Source organism: Elephas maximus, chromosome 8 (genome assembly GCF_024166365.1).
Source record: "Elephas maximus indicus isolate mEleMax1 chromosome 8, mEleMax1 primary haplotype, whole genome shotgun sequence".
Classification (NCBI taxonomy): domain Eukaryota; kingdom Metazoa; phylum Chordata; class Mammalia; order Proboscidea; family Elephantidae; genus Elephas; species Elephas maximus.
This window is the reverse complement of record NC_064826.1, coordinates 105,290,750-105,315,748: the sequence shown is the minus strand read 5'-3', so window position 1 is coordinate 105,315,748 and position 24,999 is coordinate 105,290,750. Positions and strand designations below refer to the sequence as shown.

Here is a 24,999-nt window from a genome sequence, read left to right as displayed (position 1 = left end):
CGTGGGGACCCCATATCACCGAGAAACAAGAGCCAAGGAGAATAATTTGTCCTTTGGATCCAGGGCACCTCCTCTGAGAATCTCCTTGACCAGGGAAGATTGATGACAAGGACTTTGCCCTGGAGCCAATAGGGAAAGAAAGCCTTCCCCTGGAGCTGGTGTCCTGAATTCAGACTGCTGGCCTGCTAGAGTGCGAGAGAATAAACTTCTGTTTGTTGAAGCCATCTGCTTGTGGTATTTCTGTAATAGCAGCACTAGATTACGAAGACAGTACTTCTATATAATTTTCATCTGTCATGAAACCTTCTTTTTTTCCCCCCAATCATTTACAAATGCAAAAATCATTCTTAGTTCATGGGTTGTACAAAAGCAGATGATAGGCTAGATTTGGCCTATAGACCATAATTTGCTGATTCCTGACCTAGAATGAAATAATTGAGTGAATATTAAAAGATGAAATTATCATAGATTAAAAACGAGATGCTAACTGTGGATTCCAAGAATCTGCCACCTGAGCATAGGGTAAGGGAGACAAGGCTTAAGAGTAGAATGGCTTTGCAAAACAGTTCTTTACAACTCATGGCAACCTCATATATGTCAGAGTAGAACTCCATAGGGTTTTCAACGGCTGACTTTTTGAAGTAGACCACTCACCAGGTCTTTCTTCTGAGGTTTCTCTGTGTGACCTGGAACCCTCAAACTTTTGGTTAGCAGTTGAGCATTTGTACCATTTGTACCATCCAGGAATTCCCAAAATGATGTTAAGTGACTTTAAATGTCCCTATACAGACCACATCCCAGAGGAATGGTTGAAGACTCAGGAGACAAGTGCATGGAGGGAGAGTGCATATTGGGTTTGGGATACTTGATGAGCTGCTCCCCAGAAGAAGACCAACATGTTAGGGCTTCATGACTCGATGGAGATATTCTTGCTGGGCTCAATGTCTGCCTAATATGAAGATAATCCAGGGGGCTCGAGTTCCCAGTGATGATTGGCCCAGATGAACTTTTAATCCCTCTCTGACCTTGAGAGTCTCTTTCTCTTCTCTTGTAATTTGAATAGGATGACCTCTACTTCATGATTCTACCTCCCACCATAAATGTTCCAAGAATATTTGCTAATGAAGGAATCTACTAGAATTTGCAAATTGCTTTGCCCTGTGAGACAAGCAAGAATAAATTCCAAGCAGAGAGAGGTGACCTCTTGGGTGAGGGGCTCTGTGGTTGTGAACCATTCAGGGGTTCCTGGATTCAGTGCAAGTTTGGCTCCTGTTCTTTTTAACCTTGGCCTTGAGGAATGGCTAGCAACCCTGGGGGCTTTATTCTCATCCTCGAACTGCATTACATTAGTGCTTTATTAAAAACCAAGACAAGGCCTCCTCCGACTTTCAGGCCAAGATAATCCCAAATGACCTCAAACAGTCACCCACACATATCACATTACAGGGTGGGAATCTTCCCCACAAAAGGCTGAGTTTTCCAGTTTGGCTCATAAACGGGCAGCACACAAAAAAACACAAGCCCTCAGAAACCCATTTAACGAGTGTCATCCAGGACTTACAAGCTGGCTGCAAAAATAGAGAGCTAGCTCAGTAAAACACCCGGCAGTCTCAGAGCTTCTGAAAACCGAATGCAGGGGCAGGCTCCGGGGATCTTTCAGCAAAAGTAATTTAAAGGGCTCACGTTCAGGGCTCCAGCTCTTTGATAAACATTTAGAAGGGGTCCTGTTACGAGGGAGAATTAACAGGCAGCTGCCTCTGCTGGAGTCAGCCCCAAGGGGGTGGGGTCAGCTGAAGGTCACCTCAGAATCCTGCTGAGACCAGGGAGGCCCCGCCTTCGAGGAGGCACAAGGCCCCTCAAGTTCTCACACGCAGAGCAGACCTTGTTCCCAGGACAAGTTCCATCAGGATGGCCAGGCCTGGGTGCCAAGGTAAGTCATTTTTTATTTCCAAGACAAAAGGGACTCCATTGCTAGCTGCATCTCAGTGGGGCCAGGAGCTGAGGATCCGGAGGGGAACAAGTAGGTCTGCAGATCTTGTCCCCTGGGATCTCAAACAAAAGATGTGTTAATGTGTCTTCCTTTCTGCACACCAAGCCTAGCAGTCTTTAAACAGACTCCTAAAAGTTTGTTGTTTTAACGAGTTTTCTTAAGAGAAGTTCCACCTGTTCTTTCTGCTCCCAAGGAGCCTGTCAGTTTATGCAACAACCCAGTCATTTCCCATGTGAATACCATCTGGCAGGCAGAGACTTATCCGCTATTTGCCCCATCCAGCCCTCAACAGGCCAGGCAGGGGAGAGGGTGAGTCAGGACTCAGGGGACAGGGCAGCGGTCTCCAAGTAGGGCCCAGAAAGGGCTGGCAGGTCTTCTTCGCCCCATGTCCTGGAACCTGGACGTTCAGCAAAGATTTCTGGTTTTGGATTCTCTGGGTGAGTTTCAGAATCCCTGTGGAGAGCCGGATTCTGAGTACGAATGGGTGATATTTGACAGAGGAAATATTATGCAGAGTTTAGCCAGTTTTGGGCATCACCAACCGTCTCTCCTCCATACGTCCCTAAACCTCTCCTAAGGACAGGTGGCAAAAATAAAACAGACCAATGAAATGACATGTGTTTCTACTCTGTGGGGCATGTGCAACAAATGTGTAGATGAGCGATGTGATAGCAGATCTTGGAGAAACAGGCACTCTTGTCTGAATTCTTGAGTTGCTAAGGGGCCCTCAGGGAAAGGCTTAGCCTTGCTGGTTCTCTGGGCTCCCCACCCCCACCAGCCATAGGGAATAAGGTCCCTCTCAGCAGTGTGGTCCTGCTTTAAGCTAACAAAAACACCAGCCCAGGCTTCCATGATCACTGCCCTGGGACTCACTGCCGCTTCGATCATACCCTGTTTAAAGCGCCTCAGAGTCAAGTGTAAAGTTCTTAAAGTGGTGTCCAAGGCCCTGCATGTTCTGGGTCCTTCCTAGCCCTCTAACCATGTTGTCTTTGACTCATGGAGACTCTATGTGTATCAGAGTAGAACTGTGCTCCAAAGGGTTTTCAATGGTTGACTTTTTGGAAGTAGATCACCAGATCTTTCTTCCAAAGTGCCTCTGGGTGGACTTGAACCTCCAACCTTTCAGTTAGCAGCTGAGTGTGTGAAATATTTGCAACACCCAGGGATTCCTCCCACTTCTCTACTCGCACCTACTGATGTTGCATTCTCCTAGTCTCCTCCACTGCTCCTCACAATTTGTTTCCAGTCCTCCACCCTTACCCTGGCTCTTTCCACACTGCCTCCCCCTTGGCCCACCAGCACATATACACACACATGCGTATACCACTTACTCATCCTAGACAAATCAGTACTGATGACACTTCCCATAGGAAGCCTTCTCCAACCTCCCAAAAGTGTGTTGTATGTCCTCTTAAGTCCTCCCTAAAACTCTGTACTTATCCCATAGTTTAATTATCATGCCATCACATGTGTGTTGCCCAACAGATAGGAAGTGTCATGAAGATTGGGACCATCCCTGTTTTTTTCACCATCGTTTTTCAGGCACCTAGCATAGAGACTAGGACTTAGCAGCAGCACAGTGAAAACTCATTCATCAAATGAATGAATGAATGTGCTTCCCCATTTGCTTTGTTCCACTGGCTTGCTGAGATCACATCACAGCCTCTGCATCCAATTCATGTCTGTCCTCACAGGTGCTCTACCTCATGGCTGGCATCTCCACTGGACTGTTCCCACACTGCCAACCAGTTCCAGAATAAGAGTTTTCCCATTCCCATGGAGAACTCTGATCCAGGTCCTGCCTTCTCCTCATCTGCTCCTTGGATTACCACTTACTGGGCCTCTCCATGTGGTGTCTATAGACATAGTTTCATAAAGTGGAGCTTGAAAGAGATGCAACTCAGCAACAATATGTCAAGACACATTTTCAGAATTGTAGCTGACAGAGCATTCCATGTCAGTCTGTGCATGTGGCTGCCAAGAAGGCCAGTGTGCTGGTAGACTACCTTTCCAGTAATACTGTGCTGATAAGGAGGACACAATAGTCTTTTTGCCAAACCAAACTCGAAGAGCCAAACTCAGTTCAGAACATCACTGAAAAGAAAACTGGACAAGGTGGATTCTTTTTGGGGAAGAAACATGACATGAAAGGAAAGACTTGGTTGGAGTTGGAGGTAGAGAGGAGAGAGGAAGTAATACATAAGAGCACTCTTCAAATATCTGAAAGGTATGTTCAATCCTATGAGGGCTACGAATGTGCTTTGTAAGGAGGGGGCTGGTCAGTGAACTCTTTGAATTGTAAACAACATCTGAAATATATGCACATTATTTCTTCCTGGAAAGAGAGAGAGAGAGTCCTCAGCTTTATTTTGAGAGGTCCCTAAAACATTGAAAATCAAAAGACTGTTGGAAGCCAAGATAGTATTAAGACCACTGATGATAAGCCTCAAGCAGAATTCGGGATAGGTCAAAGACAGGATCAAGTAAGAAGTGAAGATGCCCAGTTGGAGAAGGAGCAAATAGAAGGACAGAATCAAAAGCAAAGCTCTGTATTGGTTATAGCAAGTGTTTATAAAGAAGCCCGAGAGAGAGAGTGTCCAGATGCAGCTTCTTGTGCTGACTTTGCTGAGGACTGACTGCTCTTATAGCTTGACCCTGTGGTTTGTGTCAGCTGGGCTTAATGGTGTGGTTTTTCCAGCACCTGACACCTTTAGCATGATGTAAACCCATAGTATGATTATACATTTTCTCCTAGAATGTCTTGGCTGGGCACAGTTGCCGGGCCGTGCTGGAGAGAAAACAGTCTCAGGAACAGCCCCAGGCAGCCGCAGGAACAGTCTGGATTCAGGGTGCTCTACATAATCATCCAGAATCTTGACGCTTCTCCATGAACCCCAAGAAGCAGCTAACACAGGTGCATGATTACCCAGTAGGTCTGAAAGACTCCGGCCTTCCCTGGCAGGACAGAGGGGGTCAGTATCGACCAGGGTGAGGGTCTCACTCCACTGCCCAAGGCTCCAAGGAGGGCCCAGCTTCTAGGAGCCTGACAGAGTTGAGTATTAATTACTTGCTGAATTTCATGCCGAATAAAACCACATGTGTCTTTCAGCTGTGGTTTGGAAACATTTCCACCCTGGAGATTATCTGTGAAAATTGGATGGGATTACATCACCTTGCTGCCGGTTTATGCATGTTTTAATTTCATGTCTGCAGGGAAGAGAAGGTGCTTCTGTGGGCTTCTCCTAGAGTTCTCCGTGGAGGGATGGTGGACCAAGGCAGGGGAAGGCAGACTCAGCCTGAGTACCACGAGACCGACACCTGCCATCTTGGGAGCTTGGAGTTGACCCTAAATGCAATAAGAACCCGTTTGTTTTAAAAACACTTCAGTGATATGTTCATATCAGCCTGGTGGTGGCATGAAGTGATGAGAGGGTAAGAAGGGAGCAGAGAGGAAAGTTAGAGAGTGAGGGCCTGAGAATAGCAGATATACAAGATGGAAAGAGTTTTGAAAAATATTTAGGATAAAAAGCAGGTGACTGAGATGGACATTGGACAGTGAGGGGAGGGGAAAATCTTAGGCGAATCCCAGGGATCTGGCCTAAGTGGCTGATGCATGATGGCTCCACTATAAAATGAGATACAGATTACAGAATTATGGTGTGGGCAAAGAATATTGAGTATACCATGGACCACCAAAAGAACGAACAAATCTGTCTTGGAAGAAGTACAGCCAGAATGCTCCTTAGAAGCGAGGATGGAGAGGCTTTATCTCACATACTTTGGACATGTTTTCAGGAGGGAACAATTCCTGGAGAAGGACATCATGCTTGACAGGGTAGAAGGTCAGCGAAAAAAGAGGAAGACCCTCAACCAGATGGATTGACACTGTGGCTGCAACAGTGGGGTCAAATGTAACGATTATGAGGATGGTGCAGGACTGGGCAGTGTTTCGTTTTGTTGCACACGGGGTCGCTATGAGTCAGAACCAACTCAACAGCACCTAAAAACATCAACAACAGGCTGTAGGGAGGAATGAGGAGGCACACTTGGACTGCTTCTGTGAGCTATCTATGGGACAATGAAACATACAAATTCCTGGGGACAAGTAGGTATGTGCATTTGCTGGTGAAAAGTCAAGGTGAGAAAGACAGTTTGGAAGTAATTGTCCCCTTAGAGGGAGGTAATACAAAAGCGTAAGTGGGATTGCCGTGGAGCAGCAGTCAGTGAGGACCATTGCAAGCCAAGGAAGGAATCCCCAGAACAGCAGACCGGTGAGGTTCTCATAAAGAGGACTGAGAAAAATGTGCAGATTTGGGGAGGGTGTGTCAGGTGGGGGTTAACGAGGGAGAGATGAAATACGAGGCAGTGATTGCAAGAAGCCAGGCATATACAGAGTTCCAAGAAGTAGAATAGGAAAAAGTATCAAGTTATGCAGAGGTTCAAGGACTTTAACAGTGTTTTTTTTAATTGTCATTAGGGTGGTTGGTGATTTTTGCAGGAGCAATTTCAGAGATGCAGTGAATGTAGAAGCTAGGCTGTGCAGATCTGAGATGAGAATGGGCAGTGAGAAAATGCCATGCCAAGTGGAAATATACTCTACTTTTTCAGGAGAAAAAGAGAAGGGTAGGTCAGCAGCTAACAGGAGGCTGTTAAAGGAATAGTTTAAATTGTGTGTGTGTGTGTGTGTGTGTACACATGTGTTGGTTGGTTGGTTTTGGTGAGGAAGCCTTCATCAAGTATATAAACTAAAGAAATTGAGCCAATAGAGCCGGGAGGTTAAATACAAGACAAATGTAGCAATCAGTGATGTTATTGGCACCTGGAAGGCACAGACGTGAAAAGGATGACATGCCTGGTGAATAGCTCAGCCTCTATCAGAGGGAAGAACATGATGGGAAGGGCTGCGGTATCCAGAAGTCGAGAAATTCATAAAAGCTGTTCAATAGCCTCCAAAAAAAATGAAACAAAGAAGAAGATGAAAAGTCACCTTTTGAGAAAGATAGACATAGGAACACAGGATAGGGGGCTTGAGAAAATTGTAACTATTTTAAATCATTGCTTAAGTAAATGGAGAGGAGCTAATCAAAGATTAGCAAAGGAGTTGTCAAGAAACCTTATGAGAAGACCAGGAAATTGTGATTGCACTAATGCCCAGAGTTGTAGAATTTCTCCACCAGCCTTCAACCATTCAGGTGTGGTATTTTACAAGGAGCTTTGAACTTAACATAATGGTGCAACTGTCCACATGAATATGGAGTTCACCCGTCCAATTATTAATAATAGTTTGTTGTTAGCTGTCGTCAAGTCAGTCCCCAATTCATGGCGATCCCACGCACAATAGGAACAGACTGTTTGAACCACAGGGTTTTCATTGACTGATTTTTCAAAAGTAGATTGCCAGGCCTTTCTTCCTGGTCTGTCTTAGTCTGGAAGCTTTGTCAAAACCTGTTCAACAACACAGCAATATTCAAGCCTCCACTGATAGACCAGTGGTGGCTGCACTTGAGGTATGTTGGCAGGGAACTGAATCCTGTTCTCCCACATGGAATGCCAGAATTCTGCCATTGAAACACCACTTTCCCTATTAAGAATACCTTATTCAAACAAACAAAAAAAAAAACCCTTGCCATCGAATTGATTCTGACCCATAGCGACCCTATAGGACAGAGTAGAACCACCCCATATGGTTTCCAAGGAGAAGCTAGTGGATTTGAACCGCCAACCTTTTGGTTAGCAGCCAGACTCTTAACCACTGCACCACCAGGGCTCCAGCCTTACCATTTCTTTTGTAAAAATGTCAACAGACCCTGGGATCATAGAATAATCCCCCTTTTTCTATACTTCATTGTTAATTACTTTATCAGATTTCTTTTCTTCCATACTGAAAAGGCTGGCACATGAAGTCTGGATTGAATAGAGTAAGATTTACAGATCAAAAGGGCAAAGACAGGGTACAAACAGGTGCATGTGTGTGAAAGGATTAAGGCTGAAGAAGGGCCATGTGCCCAAGAAATTTACCTGCTGCCATTTTTTTTAGGAGCAGAGCTGCTGGAGGAATCAGACTGAGTGAAGGCCTCTTTGGTTTTGCTGTTTGGATTTTGGTCTTTTAAACACTTTAGGAGAAGTTATTTGACAGAGTCCATATTTGTTGTCCGTGTCTGGCCTGAACTTGGCAGCACAAGTAGAAAGCCTGGGGTGTTTGAGAAATGACTTTCTACTCCAGCCTTTCTGGAAATATTTAATGTCTGAAATATTTGGATAGTTACGATTTACAACTTCAAGGGACCTGCAAAGAGTAACAGGAACTATCTTAACTACTGAATCTGATCTTTCAACATTGTATTTTCATTTGTTTTATTGTGAACTTCATATGCATGCACGCAGAACGTATAAAACGTATATGTACAGTTAAAACATAATAAATCAGGGAATGAACAAGCTATTTTTGCGTGCAATAGCATGAGTCAATTTCACAAACATAATATCGAGCAAAAGCAGCCAGACAAAGAGAGTATATACTATGTAATTCTATTTGTATAAAGTTCAACAGCAGTCAAAACTGATCTGTGGTGTTAGAAGTAAGAATAACGGTGTCCTAGTTACCCAGAGCTGCTGTAACATAAATACCTAAGTACGTGGCTTTAAAGAACAAAAATTTATTTTCTCACAGTTCTGGAGAATAAAAGTTCAAATCAAGACCTGGGCCATGTTGATTCCTTTCTTGTTGGTAGCCCTGGGAACCCTTGGTTTCTTTCTTTTTTTAATTGTCTAGTAGATGAAGGTTTACAGAATAAAGTAGCTTCTCATTAAACGGTTAGTACACATATTGTTTTATAGGATTGGTTAACAACTCCATGGCATGTCAACACTCTCAGTTCTTGACCTTGGGTTCCCTATTAACAGCTTTCCTGTCCCCTCCTACCTTCTAGTCCTTACCCTTGGGCTGGTGTGCCCTCTTAGTCTGTTTTTGTTTCATGGGCCTGTCTAATCTTTGGCTAAATGGTGAAACTCAGAAGCAACCTCATTACCGGCGGTCATACTCTCGGGGTTCCTTCAGTCTCTGTCAGGCTAGTAACTCTGGTCTTTTTTGTGAGTTAGAATTTTGTTCTGTATTTTTCTCCAATTCTGTCTGGGACCCTCTATTGTAATCCCTATCAGAGCAGACAGTGGTGGTAGCTGGGCACCATCTAGTTGTACTGGACTCAGTCTGATGGAGATCATGGTAGATGTGGTCTATTAGTCCTTTGGATTAATCTTTCCCTCGTTCCTTTAGTTTTCTTCATTCTCCCTTGCTCTCGGGATAAGACCAGTGGAGTACCTGAAATGGGCACTCACAAGCTTTTAAGACCTAAGACGCTACTCACCAAAGTAGAATGTAGAACATTTTCTTTTTAAACTATGTTATGACAATTGAGCTAAATATTCCTTGAGACCACGGTCCCCACAGTCCTCAGCCCAGTAATTCCATCCCTCAGGGAGTTGGGATGTGTCTATGGAGCTTCCATGACCTTGCCTTGGACAAGTTGGGCTGGTTTCCCCAGTATTGTGTACTGTCTTACCCTTCACCAAAGTTACAACTTATCTATTGTCTATTTAGTGTTTTTCCATCCCCATCCCTGCCCTACCTCCTTACCATCAAAGATTGTTTCTTTCTGTGTAGACCTGTTCATGACTATTTATAGTAGTAGTCTCATACAATATTTGTCCTTTTGTGATTGACTTATTTCACTCAGCGTAATGCCCTCCAGATTCACCCATGTTGTGAGATGCTTCCCAGGTTCATCACTGTTCTTTATTGTTGTGTAGTACTCCATTGTGTGTATGTACCGTAGTTTGTTTATCCATTTATCTATTTAGGTCATTGATCTATTTTGAGTTAATTTTTGTCCATGGTGTGAGGTATGGGTTTTGTTTCATTTTTTGGCAGATGGACATCCAATTTTGCCAGCACCATTTGTTAAAAAGAATGTCTTTTCTCCATGTGATGGACTTTGGGCCCTTGTGGAAGATCAGGTGACTGTAGGTAAATGGATTTACATCTGGGTTCTCAATTCTGTTCCATTGGTCAATATATCTGTTGTTGTACCAGTACCATGCTGTATAGAAGGTTCTGAGATCAGGTAGTGTAAGTCCTTCTACTTCATTCTTCTTCAATAGTGCTTTACTTATCCAGGGCCTCTTCCCTTTCCATATAAAGTCAATGATTAGTTTTTCTGCCTCTTCAAAGAATGTTGTATTTGGATCAGGATTGCAGTGTATTTGTAGATGGCTTTGAGTTTTTTTTGAGTAGGATTGTCATTTTCACAATGTTGAGTCTACCTTTCCATGAGCATGATATGTTTTTCCATTTTTGTAGATCTCCTTTGGTTTCTTGCAGTAGTGTTTTGTAGTTTTCTTTGTATAGGTCTTTTACATCTCTGGTTAGATTTATTCCTAAGTATTTTATTTTTTTAGGGGCTGTTATATATAAAGGGTATTATTTTTCCTGATTTCCTTTTCATTGTTCTCTTTATTGGTGTATAGGAATCGAACTGATTTTATTATGTTTATCTTGTGTCCTCTTATTCTGCTGAATCTTTCTATTAGTTCCAGTAGTTTTCTGGTGGAGTCTTTTGGGTTTTCTATGCATAGTATCATGTCATCTGCAAATAGGGACAGTTTTACCTCTTCATTACCAATTTAGGTGCCCTTTATTTCTTTTTCTTGCCTTATTGCTCTAGCTAGGACTTCCAGCACAATGTTGAATAGAAGTGGTGATAAAAGGCAACTTTGTCCTGTTCCTTTTCTGAAGGGGAATGTTTTCAGCCTCTCTCCATTAAGAATGATTTCAGCTGTTAATTTTGTATAACCTAGACCTAGTGCCATCGAGTCGATTCTGACTCATAGCGACCCTATAGGACAGAGTAGAACTGCCCTGTAGAGTTACCAAGGAGCGCCTGGCAGATTTGAACTGCTGACCCTTGGGTTAGCAGCTGTAGCACTTAACCATTACTCCACCAGGGTTTGTATAGATTTTGTAATTTTGGATAATTTTATTATGTTGAGGAATATCCTTTCTGTACCCATTTTATTGAGAGTTTTTTTAGGAGGAACAGTTGGACTGTGCCGAATGCTTTTCTGTGTTGATTGAGACGACCATGTGATTCTTTTCTTTCATTTATGTGGTGGATTACATTGCTAGATTTTCTAACGTTGAACCATCCTTGGACACCTGGCATGAATCCTACTTGGTTGTGGTGCATTATTTTTTCCATATGCTGCTGAATTCTTTTGGCTGAAATTTGTTGAGAATTTTTGCACCTATATTCGTGATAGATATTGGTCCATAATTTTCTTTTTTGTGCCTTCTTTGCCTGGTTTTGGTATCAGGGTTATGCTGCTCATTGAATGAATTCAGAAGTATCCCTTCCTTTTCTGTGTTCTGAAATAGCTTGAGTAGTACTGGTGTAAGCTCTTTTCTGAGTGCCTGGTAAAATTCCCCAGGAAGCCATCTGGGCCAGTGTTTTTTTTTTTTTTACCTTTTCAATCTCTTCTCTTGTTATGGGTCTGTTCAGATTTCCAACATTATTGTGTGTTAGTTTGGGTAGGTAGTGTGTTTCTAGAAATTCGTCCATTTCCTTTAGGTTTACAAATGTGTTGGAGTATGGTTTTCCATAGTACTTTGTTATAATCCTTTTTATGTCAGTTGAGTCTGTTACAATGACTCCCATTTCATTTCTTATTTGGGTCCTTTACATCCTCTCCCGTTTTTCTTCTGTCAGTTTAGCCATTGGTTTGTCGATTTTGTTGATCTTTCAAAGAACCAGCTTTTGGTTTTTTTGATTCTTTCTATTGTTTTTCTATTCTCTATTCCATTTATTTCTGCTCTGATCTTTATTATTTCCTTTCTTCTGGTGGCTGTGGACTTCTTTTGCTATTCTGTATTTGTTAGAGTTGTGTAGCTAATGTTTTGATTTTGTACCTTCTTTTTTGATGTATCTATTGTTACAAATTGACCTCTGAGCACTGTCTTTGCTGTGTCCCAAAGGTTTTGGTACGATGTGTTTTCATTCTCATTTGATTCTAGGAAATTTTTTATTCCATCTTTGATTTCTTCTATTACCCAGTGGTTTTTAAGTAGGATGTTATTCAGAGTCCATGTAATTGATTTTTTCCCTTGCTCTTCCTGTTGTTAATTTCTAATTTGATGGCGTGATCAGAGAAGATACTTTGTATTATCTCAATGTTTTGGATTTTGTTGAGGGTTGCTCTGTGGCCTAAGATGTAGTCCATTCTGGACAACATTCCATGTGCATTGGAAAAGAATGTGTACTTTGCAGTTGTTGGGTGGAGAGTTATGTATATACCTATGAGGTCAAGTTGGCTGATTGTGCCCTTTAGACCTTCTGTATCTTTGTTGAGTTTCTTTCTAGATGTTCTGCCTTTTACCGAGAGTGGTGTGTTGAAATCTCCCACTATTATTGTGGAACTGCCAATTTCTCTTTTCAGTGCTGTTAAAATATCTCTTTTATATATTTTGGAGCCCTGTCTTTGGGTATGTAGATATTTATCACGGTTATGACTTCATGATGGATCGTCCCTTTAATCATTATATTATGCCCTTCTTTATCTTTTATGGTGAATTTTGTTTTAAAGTATATTTTACCTGAGGTTAGTATTGCTACTCCTGCTCTTTTTTGGTATCTTTTTGCTTGATATATTTTTTTCCATTCTTTGATTTTTAATAAATTTATGTCTTTGTTTCTAAGGTGTGTCTCTTGTAGACAACAAATTGATGGATTCTGTTTTTCATCCATTCAGTCACTCTCTGTCTCTTTATGGGTTCATTTAGGCCATTTACATTCAGGGTAATAATTGACAGGTGTGAGTTTATTGCTGTCATTTTGTAATGCTTTTTTTTCCTGTGGTGCTGACATTTTCTTTGTTCCTCTTACTCTCCTGTGCTGAATTCCTTTTGCTTGTGGATTTTTTTTTTTTTTTTTCATTTCCTTTTGTAGATTTTGTGTTTACTGAGACTTTAGTTTTTCTTCTTTATTTTGATAAGTAGGTTTGTTAACTTTCTTTGTGGTTACCTTGATATTTACCCATACCTTCCTTGGTTTGAACAGTCTTTTATCGCTTGGTATCTCCTTGCCTTCCTCTCCATTGGAAAGTTCCATACCTACACTGTTATTCCCTCTTTTATTGTTCTGATGTTGTTGTCATTTACAGATTAACCTCTCTGGTTCCCTGTTTAAATCTTTTAGTTTTAAATACTCCTTGAGAGTTCATTTCCTAGGTTGGATCTGGCTGGTTTGATCTTATGTCCCAGATTCAGGCTGTTTTCTCACGTTGTTTGTTCTCAAGTTGAAGTACTCCCTTTAATAATTCTTGTAAGTTTGGTTTGATTTTCACATATTCCTTTAATTTCCATCTATATGAAAAATGTCCTAATTTCACCATTGTATTTGAACGAAAGTTTTGCAGGATATATTATTCTTGGTTGGCAACTTTTTTCTTTCAAGGTTTTATATATATCATCTCATTGCCTTCTTGCCTGCATGGTTTCTGCCTAGTAATCAGAGCTTAGCCTTATTGTTTCCTCTCTGTATGTGACCTTTTGTTTTTCTCGAGCTACTCTCAGGATTCTTTCTTTGTCTTTGGTTTTAATGAGTGTGATTATGATATGCCTTGGTGATTTACCTTTGGGGGTCTATCCTATAGGGGGTTCATTGAGCTTCTTGGATCATCAGCTTTTCATCTTTCATGATATTAGGGAAGTTTTTTGTCAGCAATTCTTCAATGATCCTGTCTGTGTTTTCTGTTCATTCCCTCCCTGCCCCCCTTTTCTGAAACTCCAATCACTCAAAATTTTTTTGTTTGTTTGTATACCACATCATTTTCAGGGTTTCTTCATTTTTGTTCATTCTTTTTTCTGATTTTTCCTCAAACAAAGGTGTATCCAAGTATTTGTCTTCAATTTTGTTGATCCTGTCTTCCGTTGTTTCATACTTTTTCCTCAGACCTTCTATGACACTGTCCATTTCTGAAATCTTGTTGTTTAATCTTTTGGATTTCTAATTGTTGTTTTTGTATGATTTCTAGTTGTTAATTTATTTGGATATTTTGTTCCTGTAATATTTTCCTGAATTCTTCCGTTGTTTTGTCTGCATTTTCCTGCCTTTTACATGATTTTGTCTATTTTTTCTTCAACTCTTAGATAAAAAAAAAATAGCTCTGAATATTAGAGATTTTAATTCTCTATCATTTTATCAAGTAGTTCCAGTGCCTTTTCTTCTACTGAAAAGTCACCTGGTATTTTATTTTAGATGCCTACTGGAGTCATACTGTCCTTTTTTTTTTTTAATATTTTGATATTTTCTACTGTCTTTGGGACATTAGGTAGTTGTTTTCTTCATTTATTGATTGTAGTTTTGTTTATTTGGTCCTGATTTTTTTGTTTTATTTGGTTATGTCTGAGCTAGAGGGCTATGCATTCTTTGTTGTTCGCTCATCTGTGGACATGATACTTTTCACCTCCTTGTCCAATGGGCAGGGCCAGTCACTCAGTTATTGTGCAGTAGGGCAGGTCCAGCTGAAGGGGAGGGCCTGGGAGGGCTGTTTGTGGCACGTAGTGAGGCCAACAGGCTGCTGTTGGAGTGGAGAGACGATAAGCTGAGAAATGAAGAAAAACAAAAAGTGAAAAAGAAAAAAATAAATTTTTTTTTTTTAAAGAAATGTTCTCAGGGATCCCACCAGGGACTGGAGCGGTGACTCCCAGGCCTCAAGGCACAACCCAACTAGAAGATACAAAGATGGCACACAGAGTCAGGCATTCAGGTGACAGGAAAAGTAGGAAAGTAGAGAGAGATGAGAAACTGGAAAATGAAGAAAAACAAAAAGGAAAAGAGAAAAGAAGGAAAGACAGAGAGAGAGGAAGGAAGGAAGGAAGGAAGGAAGGAAGGAAGGAAGGAAGGAAGGAAGGAAGGAAGGAAGGAAGGAAGGAAGGAAGGAAGGAAGGAAGGAAGGAAGGAAGGAAGGAAAGAAAGAGAGAAGAAAGAGAGAGAGGAAGGAAGGAAGAAAAGAAAGAAAGAGAGAGAGAAAGAGAGAAGAAAGAGAAAGACAGAAAGGAAGGAAGGGAGAGAGAGAGAGAAAGAAAGAGAGAGAGAAGAAAGAAAGAAAGAAAGGGAGGGAGGGAGGGAGAGAAAGAAAGGAAGGAAGGAAGGAGGGAAGGAAGGAAGGAAGGAAGGAAAGAAAGAAAAAGAAAGAGAGAGAGAGAGAAAGAGAGAGAGAGAGAAAGAGAAAGAAAGGAAGGAAGGAAGGAAGGAAGGAAGGAAGGAAGGAAGGAAGGAAGGAAGGAAGGAAGGAAGGAAGGAAGGAAGGAAAAGGAAGGAAGGAAGGAAGGAAGGAAGGAAGGAAGGAAGGAAGGAAGGAAGGAAGGAAGGAAGGAAGGAAGGAAGGAAGGAAGGAAGGAAGGAAGGAAGGAAGGAAGGAAGGAAGGAAGGAAGGAAGGAAGGAAGGAAGGAAGGAAGGAAGGAAGGAAAAGAAAGAAATGCCCCCAGGGATTCCACTGGTGACCATGGAAGTGGCTCCCAGGCCCCAGGGCACACAGCCAGTTGAGAAGGGGCGGAGATGGCACACAGCACCAGGTATTCAGGAGACAGGAAAAGAAGGAAAGTAGAGAGAGATGAGAAACTGAGAAATGAAGAAAAGCAAAAAAGAAAAATAATAATAATAAGTAAAAATAAAGAAGCACCCCCAGGGATCCCACTGGTGTGGCTGTGCAGACTGGGGAGGCAGCTCCCAGGCCTTGGGTCACAGCCATCTAGAATGGACTAAGATAGCACACAGTGCCAGGTATTCAGGAATCAGGAAATTAAGGTAAGTAGAGAGAGATGAGAAACTGAGAAATGAAGAAAAATAAAAAGGAAAAAAGAAAAGAAAAATAATAAAAATAAATAAATGCCCCTGGGATCTCACTGGTGTGGCAGTGTGGACCAGGGAAGTGGCTCCCAAGCCGCACAGTAAAGCCTGGCTAGAAGGGGCGCAGATGGTATGCAGCACCAGGTATTCAGGAAACAGGAAAAGAAGGTAGGTAGAGACAAGAAACCGAGAAATGAAGAAAAACAAAAAGAAAAAAGAGGCCTAGGGATCCTACCAGCATGGCAATGTGGGCTGGGAAAGCAGTTCCCCAGCTGAGCAGTGCTTCACAGCCTGTCAAGAAGTAGAAAAGATGGCACATGGAGCCAGGTGTTCAAGGGAAAGGAGGGAGAGGAGGTGATAGACAGGGAAGAAACCAGAAGAAGCCTAAAAAAGCAACACCAGCATCAAAGAAATGGCACTGAAGAAGCTGGCCAGTGTTGGCAGGGTGAATCCAAGAGGCACAGAGCCATGACTTCTAACTGAATGACTGTGGCCTGCAGGGAAGCAGCAGAGGCTGAGCTGGGGGGAGAAGGGTGGAGGGTGGGAAAGTGTGTATCACTGGTTACCATGTCTCTGTCTCCTGCTGGGAGCTCTGTGAAGCTGCTTTCCCTTACTCTCCTTCCATCACACTCTGGCAGGAGTCCAAGATGGTGAATCTGTGCAGCAGTAGCTGATGAGGGACCTCTGTATCTGTATCTCTCCTCACTGTTCTCTGTCAGTTTCTTTCTCCATTCGGTGCTTGGTTGAGTTCTTTATCTCTTCATTCGACAGTAGGGTTCCAAGATTGATGTTTCTCTCTCTGTTTTAAGTGGAGGGAACAGTGTGGTGCTTCTGTCTATAGCACCATGTTGGCTAGGACATTTTTTGTTGTTATTGTTATCGTACTTTAGATGAAGGTTTACAGAACAAACTTTTTTTTTCTAGTGCCACTAGCTTCTCATTAAACAGTTAGTACACATACTGTTTTGTGACCTTGGTTACCAAACCCATGACATGTCAACACTGTCCCTTTTCAACCTTGAGTTCCCTATTATCAGCTTCCTGTCCCCTCCTGCCTCCTAGTCCTTGCCCCTGGGCTGCTGTGCCCCTTTAGTTTCATTTTGTTTTATGAGCCTGTCTAATCTTTGGCTAAAGGGTGAACCTCAGGAGTGACTTCATTACTGAGCTGAAAGAGGGTCCAGAGGCCATAGTCTCAGCGTTTTTCCAATCTCTGTCAGGCCAGTAAGGCTGGTCTATTTTTTTGAGTTAGAATTTTATTCTACATTTTTCTCAAGCTCTGTCTGGGGCCCTCTATTTTGTTCCCGGTCAGAGCAGTCAGTGGTGGTAGCTGGGCACCATCTAGTAGTACTGGACTCAGTCTGGTAGAGGCTGTGGTAGTTGTGGTCCATTAGTCCTTTGGACTAATCTTTTCCTTGTGTCTTTAGTATTCTTCATTCTACCTTGCTCAAGAAGGGGTGAGATCAGTGAAGAATCTTAGATAGCCACTCAAAAGATTTTAAGACCCTCTTACTCAAATTCTGGGTTTCTTGGGGAACGTTACACGTCATCTGTCTTCCCCTGTTTATGCTTGCTCTTATGTCTAATCTGCTCTTTTTAAGTCAGAAGGGATTAGGTTTTAGACACATGCTACACTGATATGGCCTCATTAACATAACAAAACCCTATTCCCAAATGAGATTACATCCACAGATATAGAGGTTAAGATCCCATTACATATTTTGGGAGGACTTCATTCAGTCTATAGCAAGTAGTTGTTCTTGAGAGAGGGGGTAGCAAGTGGGAGGGAGCTCAGGACAGGTTTTTGGTGCACTAGAAATGTTCTTTTTCTTAATCTGGGTGCTGGTTTCCTTTGTGAAAATTAATTGAGCTGTATGCTTCTATTTGTGCACTTTTGTGTGTGTATGTTGTATTTGAAGATTCTGCTAGAAATAACACTGCAAACTGCTGAGAACCCAATGTACAAGAAAAGAAATAGACGGTGCCGTTATCTTAGAAACCCCCTCTGTGCTTCTCCCCTATCTCCCCACCAAAAGACTTTTGTGATAATCATTGCTGTGTTTTTATTTAGAATTTCATGACTTTTTAGGGTATCCAAATAAAATATATTATTTAATTTGGCCTGTTTTGAACTTCATAAAAATGGAATCACACTGTATGCATTTTCTTAGAATGGATTATTTTGCTTATCATTATGTTTTTTCTGATTCTTCCATGTTGATGTAAAAAGTTGCAGTTCATTCATTTTCATTACTTTATAGTATATACAATTGCATGAATATACTGTGATTATTGGCCATTCTGCTTTTGATGGATCATTTTTTGAGGTTATTTGCTATAAAACTGAGATGCTTTGCTCTAAACATTCTTGAATGCATCTCTTGGGGCATATGACAAGGACTTTCTCTAGAGTAGAATTCTGGGAGAAGAACGGCTCAATCATAATTATATATTGCTAATATATATAGAAATTATCTTCTCATTTTATTTATTTTTTAAATCAAAATGAGATTGAAATTTGTCAAGTATTGTTTACGTCATATAACCATATGATTTTTTTCATATTATTAGATGTAATAATATTCTGGAATAGTTAACAGATTTCACAGTGTTTACCCATTCTTTGCATTCATGAAATAACCTTTATTTGGCCATAGTGTATTATTTATTTAACAGGCTATTGTTGTTAGGTGCTGTTGAGTCAATTTTGACTAATAGTGACCCAATGTGACAGAGTAGAACTATCCCATAGGGTTTTCTAAGCTGTAATCTTTATGGGACCAAATCGCCAGGTCTTTTCTCCTACAGAGTTGCTGGGAGACAGTTCAGTTTGCAGCCAAGCACTTAACTGTTGCACCAAAGGGCTCTTTAATGGGCTATTCGATTCTGTTTATTAACATTTTATTTGGAAGTGTGCTTATCATTATGACATTCATAAATGTCTTAGGCTAGGTACTCTAGAGAAGTGAAACCAGTGCAGTGTATAAATGTACATAGAGAGAGATTTATATAAAGGAAATGGATCATGCGATTGTAGAGGCTGAAGAGTCCCAAGTCCATAGGTCAGGCTGGAGGCTCCTCCTGATTCACGTAGCCACAGCGGCTGGTGAATCCAAGATCAGGTCAGATAGCAGCCCTCTGGCTCACAGGCTGTGGAGGCCAATGGATCCAAAGATTGGCAAGTAAAATGACAGGTAAGCTGCTAGCTGAAGTCCCAAGAACCGGCAGTTAGATGAACAAGAGCCAGCTGCAGGATCTAGATCTAGCAAAAACCAGTGAGCCTTGCCAGAAAGTCCACCTATATTGGATGCAGGCCACACCCCCAAAGAAACTCCCTTTCAACTGATTGGCTGCTCACAACAGATCTCATCATGGAGGTGATCACATATCAGATCTCATTATGGAGGGGATTACATCATTAAAAAGTTGCCAAACAACATCATAACAGCCAAACCACTGAGGATCATGGTTCAGCCAAGTTGACACACAATGTTAGCCATCACAGTTAAGAGAGATTTGTTTCTATTTGTGTATATGTGTGTGTGCAATATTTGTCAGATACATTCTTTCCATGAAAATAATTTAGAAGTGTTCCTTTTTTACCTATATTTTGAAACAAGTTAGATAGCATTGGATTATCTGGTCTTCAAATTTTGATAGAACTTAACCATCTGAGCCTTGTCTTTTATGAAGGGTGGTTGTTTTATGCCTTTAATTCTTTTAAAGTTGCATCTTATCTTCAGTTTTAGTAAGTTCTATTTTCTTAAAAATTATCTATTTTATTGATTTAAAAATTATTTCCAAAGACTTGGACAAAAATTGTTTATTTGTTTTGATTTTGTTGTTGTTTCTGTGATTATTGTATACTTGTCATTCCTTATTTTGTATATTTTTGTTATTTTTTTTTCTTTATTAGGATAAGTAGTGATTCAGATGTAGGGGTGTCTGAGTTCTCTTTTTACCTTTTTCTTTGTGTATCTTTTAAGATGTTTTTATTCCCTAAAAAACAAACAAACTCATCTTTTCCACCATGCAGTCATTAGCCGTTTCCTGCTGGCAGCTTCACATGTTTGTCCACTCAGGGCTGTCTCCTCTTTTGCATCAGTGAGCAGCTGCTTCTTTCAGATATGAGCTCTCTGGTTAGTCAGGCTTTCTTTAACTCTTAACAAAGAACTCTTCTCTGAAGTAGCCATCAGCTCTTCTTGTTCCTGTGACTAAGGAACAAGGGTCCCTGCCTTTCAGGGTGTTCTCCCTTCCAAAAGTTGACACTTTCTGAGATTTGTCTCACCTCTGGATCGCTTGGCGCAGTGATTAAGTGTTTGGCTGCTAACGAAAAGGTCAGCAATTCAAATCTACCAGCTGCTTCTTGGAAACCTTAAGGGGCAATTCTACTCTGTCCTATTAGGTCACTATGAGTCAGAATCGACTCAACAGCCACAGGTTAGGTTTGGCTCCTTGAGTGTACATTTTCCCCTATCATGCATATCCTTGCCAAACTCAAACTTACTTACAGTAGATACCATAAAAGTAAGTCGTTTCTTTCTAGAAGTGATTATTTGCTAGGAAGGTCTAAGGTCAGCCATCACTAGGCCCCGTCCATTTCCCTGGTCTTGCTGGCAACACCACTGCAGCTCTGTGACTTCCCAAGCAGGGCTATGTTATTAGTTGCATGCACAAAATTGTTATATGTTACTGGTAAATTAAATCCTTTACAATTTGAAATTAACCTATCTCTAGAATATCTGTTTGCCCTTAAAAAATCTGTTTTGTACATTATTAACATACCTACAGTTGCTTTTTTGTTGTTTTTGTCATTAATATTTACTGATATATGTCCCATCCTTTTAATTTGTGTCCTTATGATTGAGATGTGCTTTGTATAAACAGACACATCTTGTAAAGTTGTTGTTGTTTTTTTTTTAATCCATCTTGACAACCTTAGTGTGTTAACAGGATTATTTAATTCATTTACGTTTGCTGTAATTTCTTTTTTACTATATCAGGTTTATATCTATCGTATTTGTTTTGTTTTGTGTTTATCCTATCCGTTATGTGTTTCTTAGTTTTGTTTTGTTCTTTTTTCTTTTTTGGTCTCTTTTAGGACTGATTTTTTTTATTTTTTATTTTCCCTTACTATTTTGGACATTATACACTTAGTTTATATATATAGTGGCGTAGTGATTAAGTGCTACGGCTGCTAACAAAAAGGTTGGCAATTCAAATCTACCAGGTGCTCCTTGGAAACTCTGAGGCAGTTCTTCTCTGTTCTATAGGGTCACTATGAGTCAGAATTGACTCGATGGCAATGAGTTTTTTATATATATATTAGTGTTTTATTAGTGTTTACTCTAAAAATTGTAATGTGCACACTTAATCGACATTAAATTTCATTACTTTTACCCTTTCCCTGGAAATGTTAGATTAAAACACTTTTAATCCCATTCCCTCCTCCCCCCCTTTGCCACTTGCATGCTGTTGCTGTGGTATATATTATTTCTCTCTTTCCTCAGGAAATAATTACCCTGGTTTTATTCAGTCAATGATTATTAAATGTTACCTAAATATGCATTAATTTCTTTCTTCATGGTTTCTCCTGAAAATCCAAACCTTGCATCTAGAAATTACTTTCCTTTAGCCTGGAAGATATCCTTTAGAATTTCCTTTAGTGAGTGCCTATGGGAAGCAAAACCTTTTAGTTCTTGTTTCTGTAAAAATTTCCAATAATATTCTTGAAAGAGAATTCTACAGAATTCTAGGTTAAAGGGCTATTTTGTTTGTTTCTCTTAGTACAATGAAAATTCCACTGCATAGTTTTCTGGTTTTCATTACTAACTTTGAGAAGTTTCTGTCAGTTGTCACACTTTTGAAGGTAAATTATCTCTTTTTGCTGGCTTCTTTTAATATCTTTGCTTTGATATTGATGTTTTCTCATGTCAACAGGCTATATTTTATTGTGTGTACTATTTTCCTTCTTTAGATGTATTGGCATTTTTTTTAACCCCTTGCTCTGAAAGTCCCTCATGATTTTCTTCTCAAACATTGCCACATTCTTCCTCTCTTCTTAATCTGAAATTCTAATTAAGTATAAATGAGGAATTTTTATTCTGTCTTCCATGTTTTTTTAACTCCTCTTTATAATTTCTACTTCTTTGTCTCTTTGTGCTACAGTCTGGATAAATTTTCAGATTAATCTTCCAATTTGCCAGTTCTCTATTCAGTTTTGTCTGATCTACTTCCACCAGGCACTTCTTGGAAACTCTATGGGGCAGTTCTACTCTGTCCTATAGGGTCGCTATGAGTCAGAATCGACTCGACGGTACTGGGTAGGGTAGGGTAGGGTACTTTCAAACAAACACATTGCATTTTAAAATTTTCACCTTTATGTATTTCATTTTTAGAAGTTTTATTTGATTCTTTTTTAAATCTTCTTGGTTTTTATTTACAATGTTTTTTTTCTCTATCCATATGTCCCGACTTATAACTGATATTTTATTTAAACATTGCAAACATAGTTGTTTTTTTTTCTGTATCTAAAGTCTTTTTCTTTTTTTGTTTTTAAAGTCTTCACATATCTGTTCAACTCTCTGCTGTTTCTCTCGGTTCTTACTCAAAGAATCTCATTTCCTCACGTTTCAGGGATTTTTAAATGTGAACTACTAATTTTCCTGTATAACTTTTTTGTATGTTTGTGGAAATCTTGTGAAGACTGGGATAAAATGGACTTCTATGAAAAGGATGATTATTTTCTTCTGATAGGTGACAACCAGCCTGGGACTATTGAAACTAAATTCCTTTTTTAAGTTTTTGGACCATCCAGGTAATATGAATTTGGGACAGTAAATCCATGAGAGCTAGCCTGTAAATATAACTTCTCAAGGTCCTTTCTCAAATTTATTGAGTGCTAAGATTTGAGACTCATACTCGTCATTTGGGTAAGATTTGAGACAGGCAATTTTCTTCTATCATCTTCTTTTTACAAGTTATCTGGAGAGCATTCAATTCTAGTGCACACCCATACTTAGGACATAGGCTCTTGGTGTCCCAAACTTATAGATGTAGGTCTCGCATTAGATGCCTTTACTTAAAAGGGACCTGGGCTTTATTTTTTGGTCCCAATGTCCCACAGGCTCATAAGAGCTTAAATTATCAGTTTCTTCAGATATTCTCAAGGTAAAAATATTAAATGAAATCCTATGCTTGCCTCTCAGTGTCCTTACCTTCGCTTAGATTTTGGCCTGAGTATTCATTACTTCCTCGCTAGTTCTCCAAATCAGTCATCAACAAATATTTGTGGAGTACCTATAATATGCTAAAGCTATTCTATGTGCTGGGAATACAACAGTGTACGAAACAGACAAAATTCCTGCCCTCAAGACAATGGTGTATTTAGGGTATTGCACCAGCCCTGGGCACATTGGCACCACTGAGGAGTTTCTATTAACGTGGTATGGCCCAACAACCTTCCTCAAGCATGGTAATGTGTTAATTAAAAGATTAATGAGCCTGACTTGTATTTTTGAGCTGATATTATGATAAAGTTATCTAAAAGATGGGTGTCAGATGTTTGGACAGGGGCACAATTTTAGTGCTTGCTGTAGGTGTCATTTTTCTTAGATATGCTGCTGGCCATACTGGGTTAATAGAAACTGCTCAATGGTGCCACGTGCCCAGGGCTGGTGCAATACCTGCAATACCCTAGTTATGCCTCTGCCTCAAGAAACTTATATCACAACTTTTAAGTGGGTTTTTATATATATATATATATTTTTTTTTATTGTGTTTTACGTGAAAGTTTATAAATCAAGTCAGTCTCTCATACAAAACCTTATATACACCTTGCTATATATTCCTGGTTGCTCTCCCCCTAATGAAAGAGCACACTCCTTCTCTCCACCCTGTATTTCTGTGTCATTCAGCCAGCTTCTGTCCCCCTCGGTCTTTATATCTACCCTCCAGACAGTAGCTGCCCACACAGTCTCATGAGTTTACTAGATCCAAGGAGCCCACTCCTTACCAGTATCATTTTCTGTCTTATAGTCCAGTCCAATCCCTGTCTGAAGAGCTGGCTTTGGGAATGGTTCCTGTCTTGGGCTAACAGAAGATCTGGGGACCACGACCTCCAAGGTCTCTCCAATCTCAGTCAGACCATTAAGTCTGATCTTTTTACAAGAATTTGAGGTCTGGATCCCACTGCTCTCCTGCTCCTTCAGGGATTCTCTGTTGTGCTCCCTGTCAGGGCAGTCATCAGTTGTAGCCAGGCACCATTTAGTTCTTGTGGTCTCAGGCTGATATAGTTCCTGATTTATGTGGCCCATTCTGACTCTTGGGCTCATACTCACCTTGTGACTTTGGTGTTCTTCATTCTACTTTGCTCCATGCAGGTTGAGACCAACTGTTGCCTCTACGAAGGCTGCTTGCTAGTGTTTAAGACCCCAGATGCCAGTCTCTAAAATGGGATGCAGAATGTTTTCTTAATAGATCAGTTGACCTAGATGTACCCTGAAACCATGGTTCCCAAATGCCCACCCCTGCTATACTGGCCTTTGAAGCATTTGGTTTATTTAGGAAACTTCTTTGCTTTTGGTTTAGTCCAGTTGTGCTGACTGACCTCTCCTGTATTGTGTGCTGTCCTTCCCTTTGCTTAGTAGTTGTTTTTAGTGATATTTAAAAAATCATTTTATCCAGCTTTCTTTTCTGTTTTCAGCATGTTAATCTGAATACCAAAACTATGACCAGAAGCAGAATCTCTTTCTTTCAATAAACCCTGGTAAGAAGTGGGATAGTAAACATTTTCAGTTTTGTTTTATTCTTTTTGGTGACGAATTTAGTGCCTTGAAATGAGTTGGGAAATGAATTGGGAAGACTCAATGTGAGTACCTTTCCACATCTTAGCAGGTTCAATTACAGACCTTAACTTTCTTCCTAGGTTGAATGAGTTGATAGTTTCTCCCCCACAGGATTGCTTAGGGACACTAATTAGACCGAGTAACTGAAGATATATTGTAAAGTTTATTCTTCAAATAAACTTTAATAAACAATATTCTTAGTGTTCTTGAACCAGAGAAACAGTCAAAAAGGAGCTAAGTATTGTACCCAAAATCAGAAGTCTA

The 24,999-nt window shown here is 40.4% G+C and overlaps 1 long non-coding RNA gene across 1 annotated transcript in view; it reads left to right on the top strand.

Annotated features, from left to right (window-relative positions):
• The first annotated feature begins 1,651 nt into the window (after positions 1–1,651).
• Positions 1,652–24,999, top strand: part of LOC126081838 (uncharacterized) — a 243,816-nt gene continuing 220,468 nt past the window's right edge. Inside the window, exons 1-2 of the long non-coding RNA XR_007518446.1 lie at positions 1,652–1,930; positions 3,685–4,217. This is a non-coding gene — a long non-coding RNA (uncharacterized LOC126081838). The remainder of the gene's footprint in view (positions 1,931–3,684; positions 4,218–24,999) is intronic.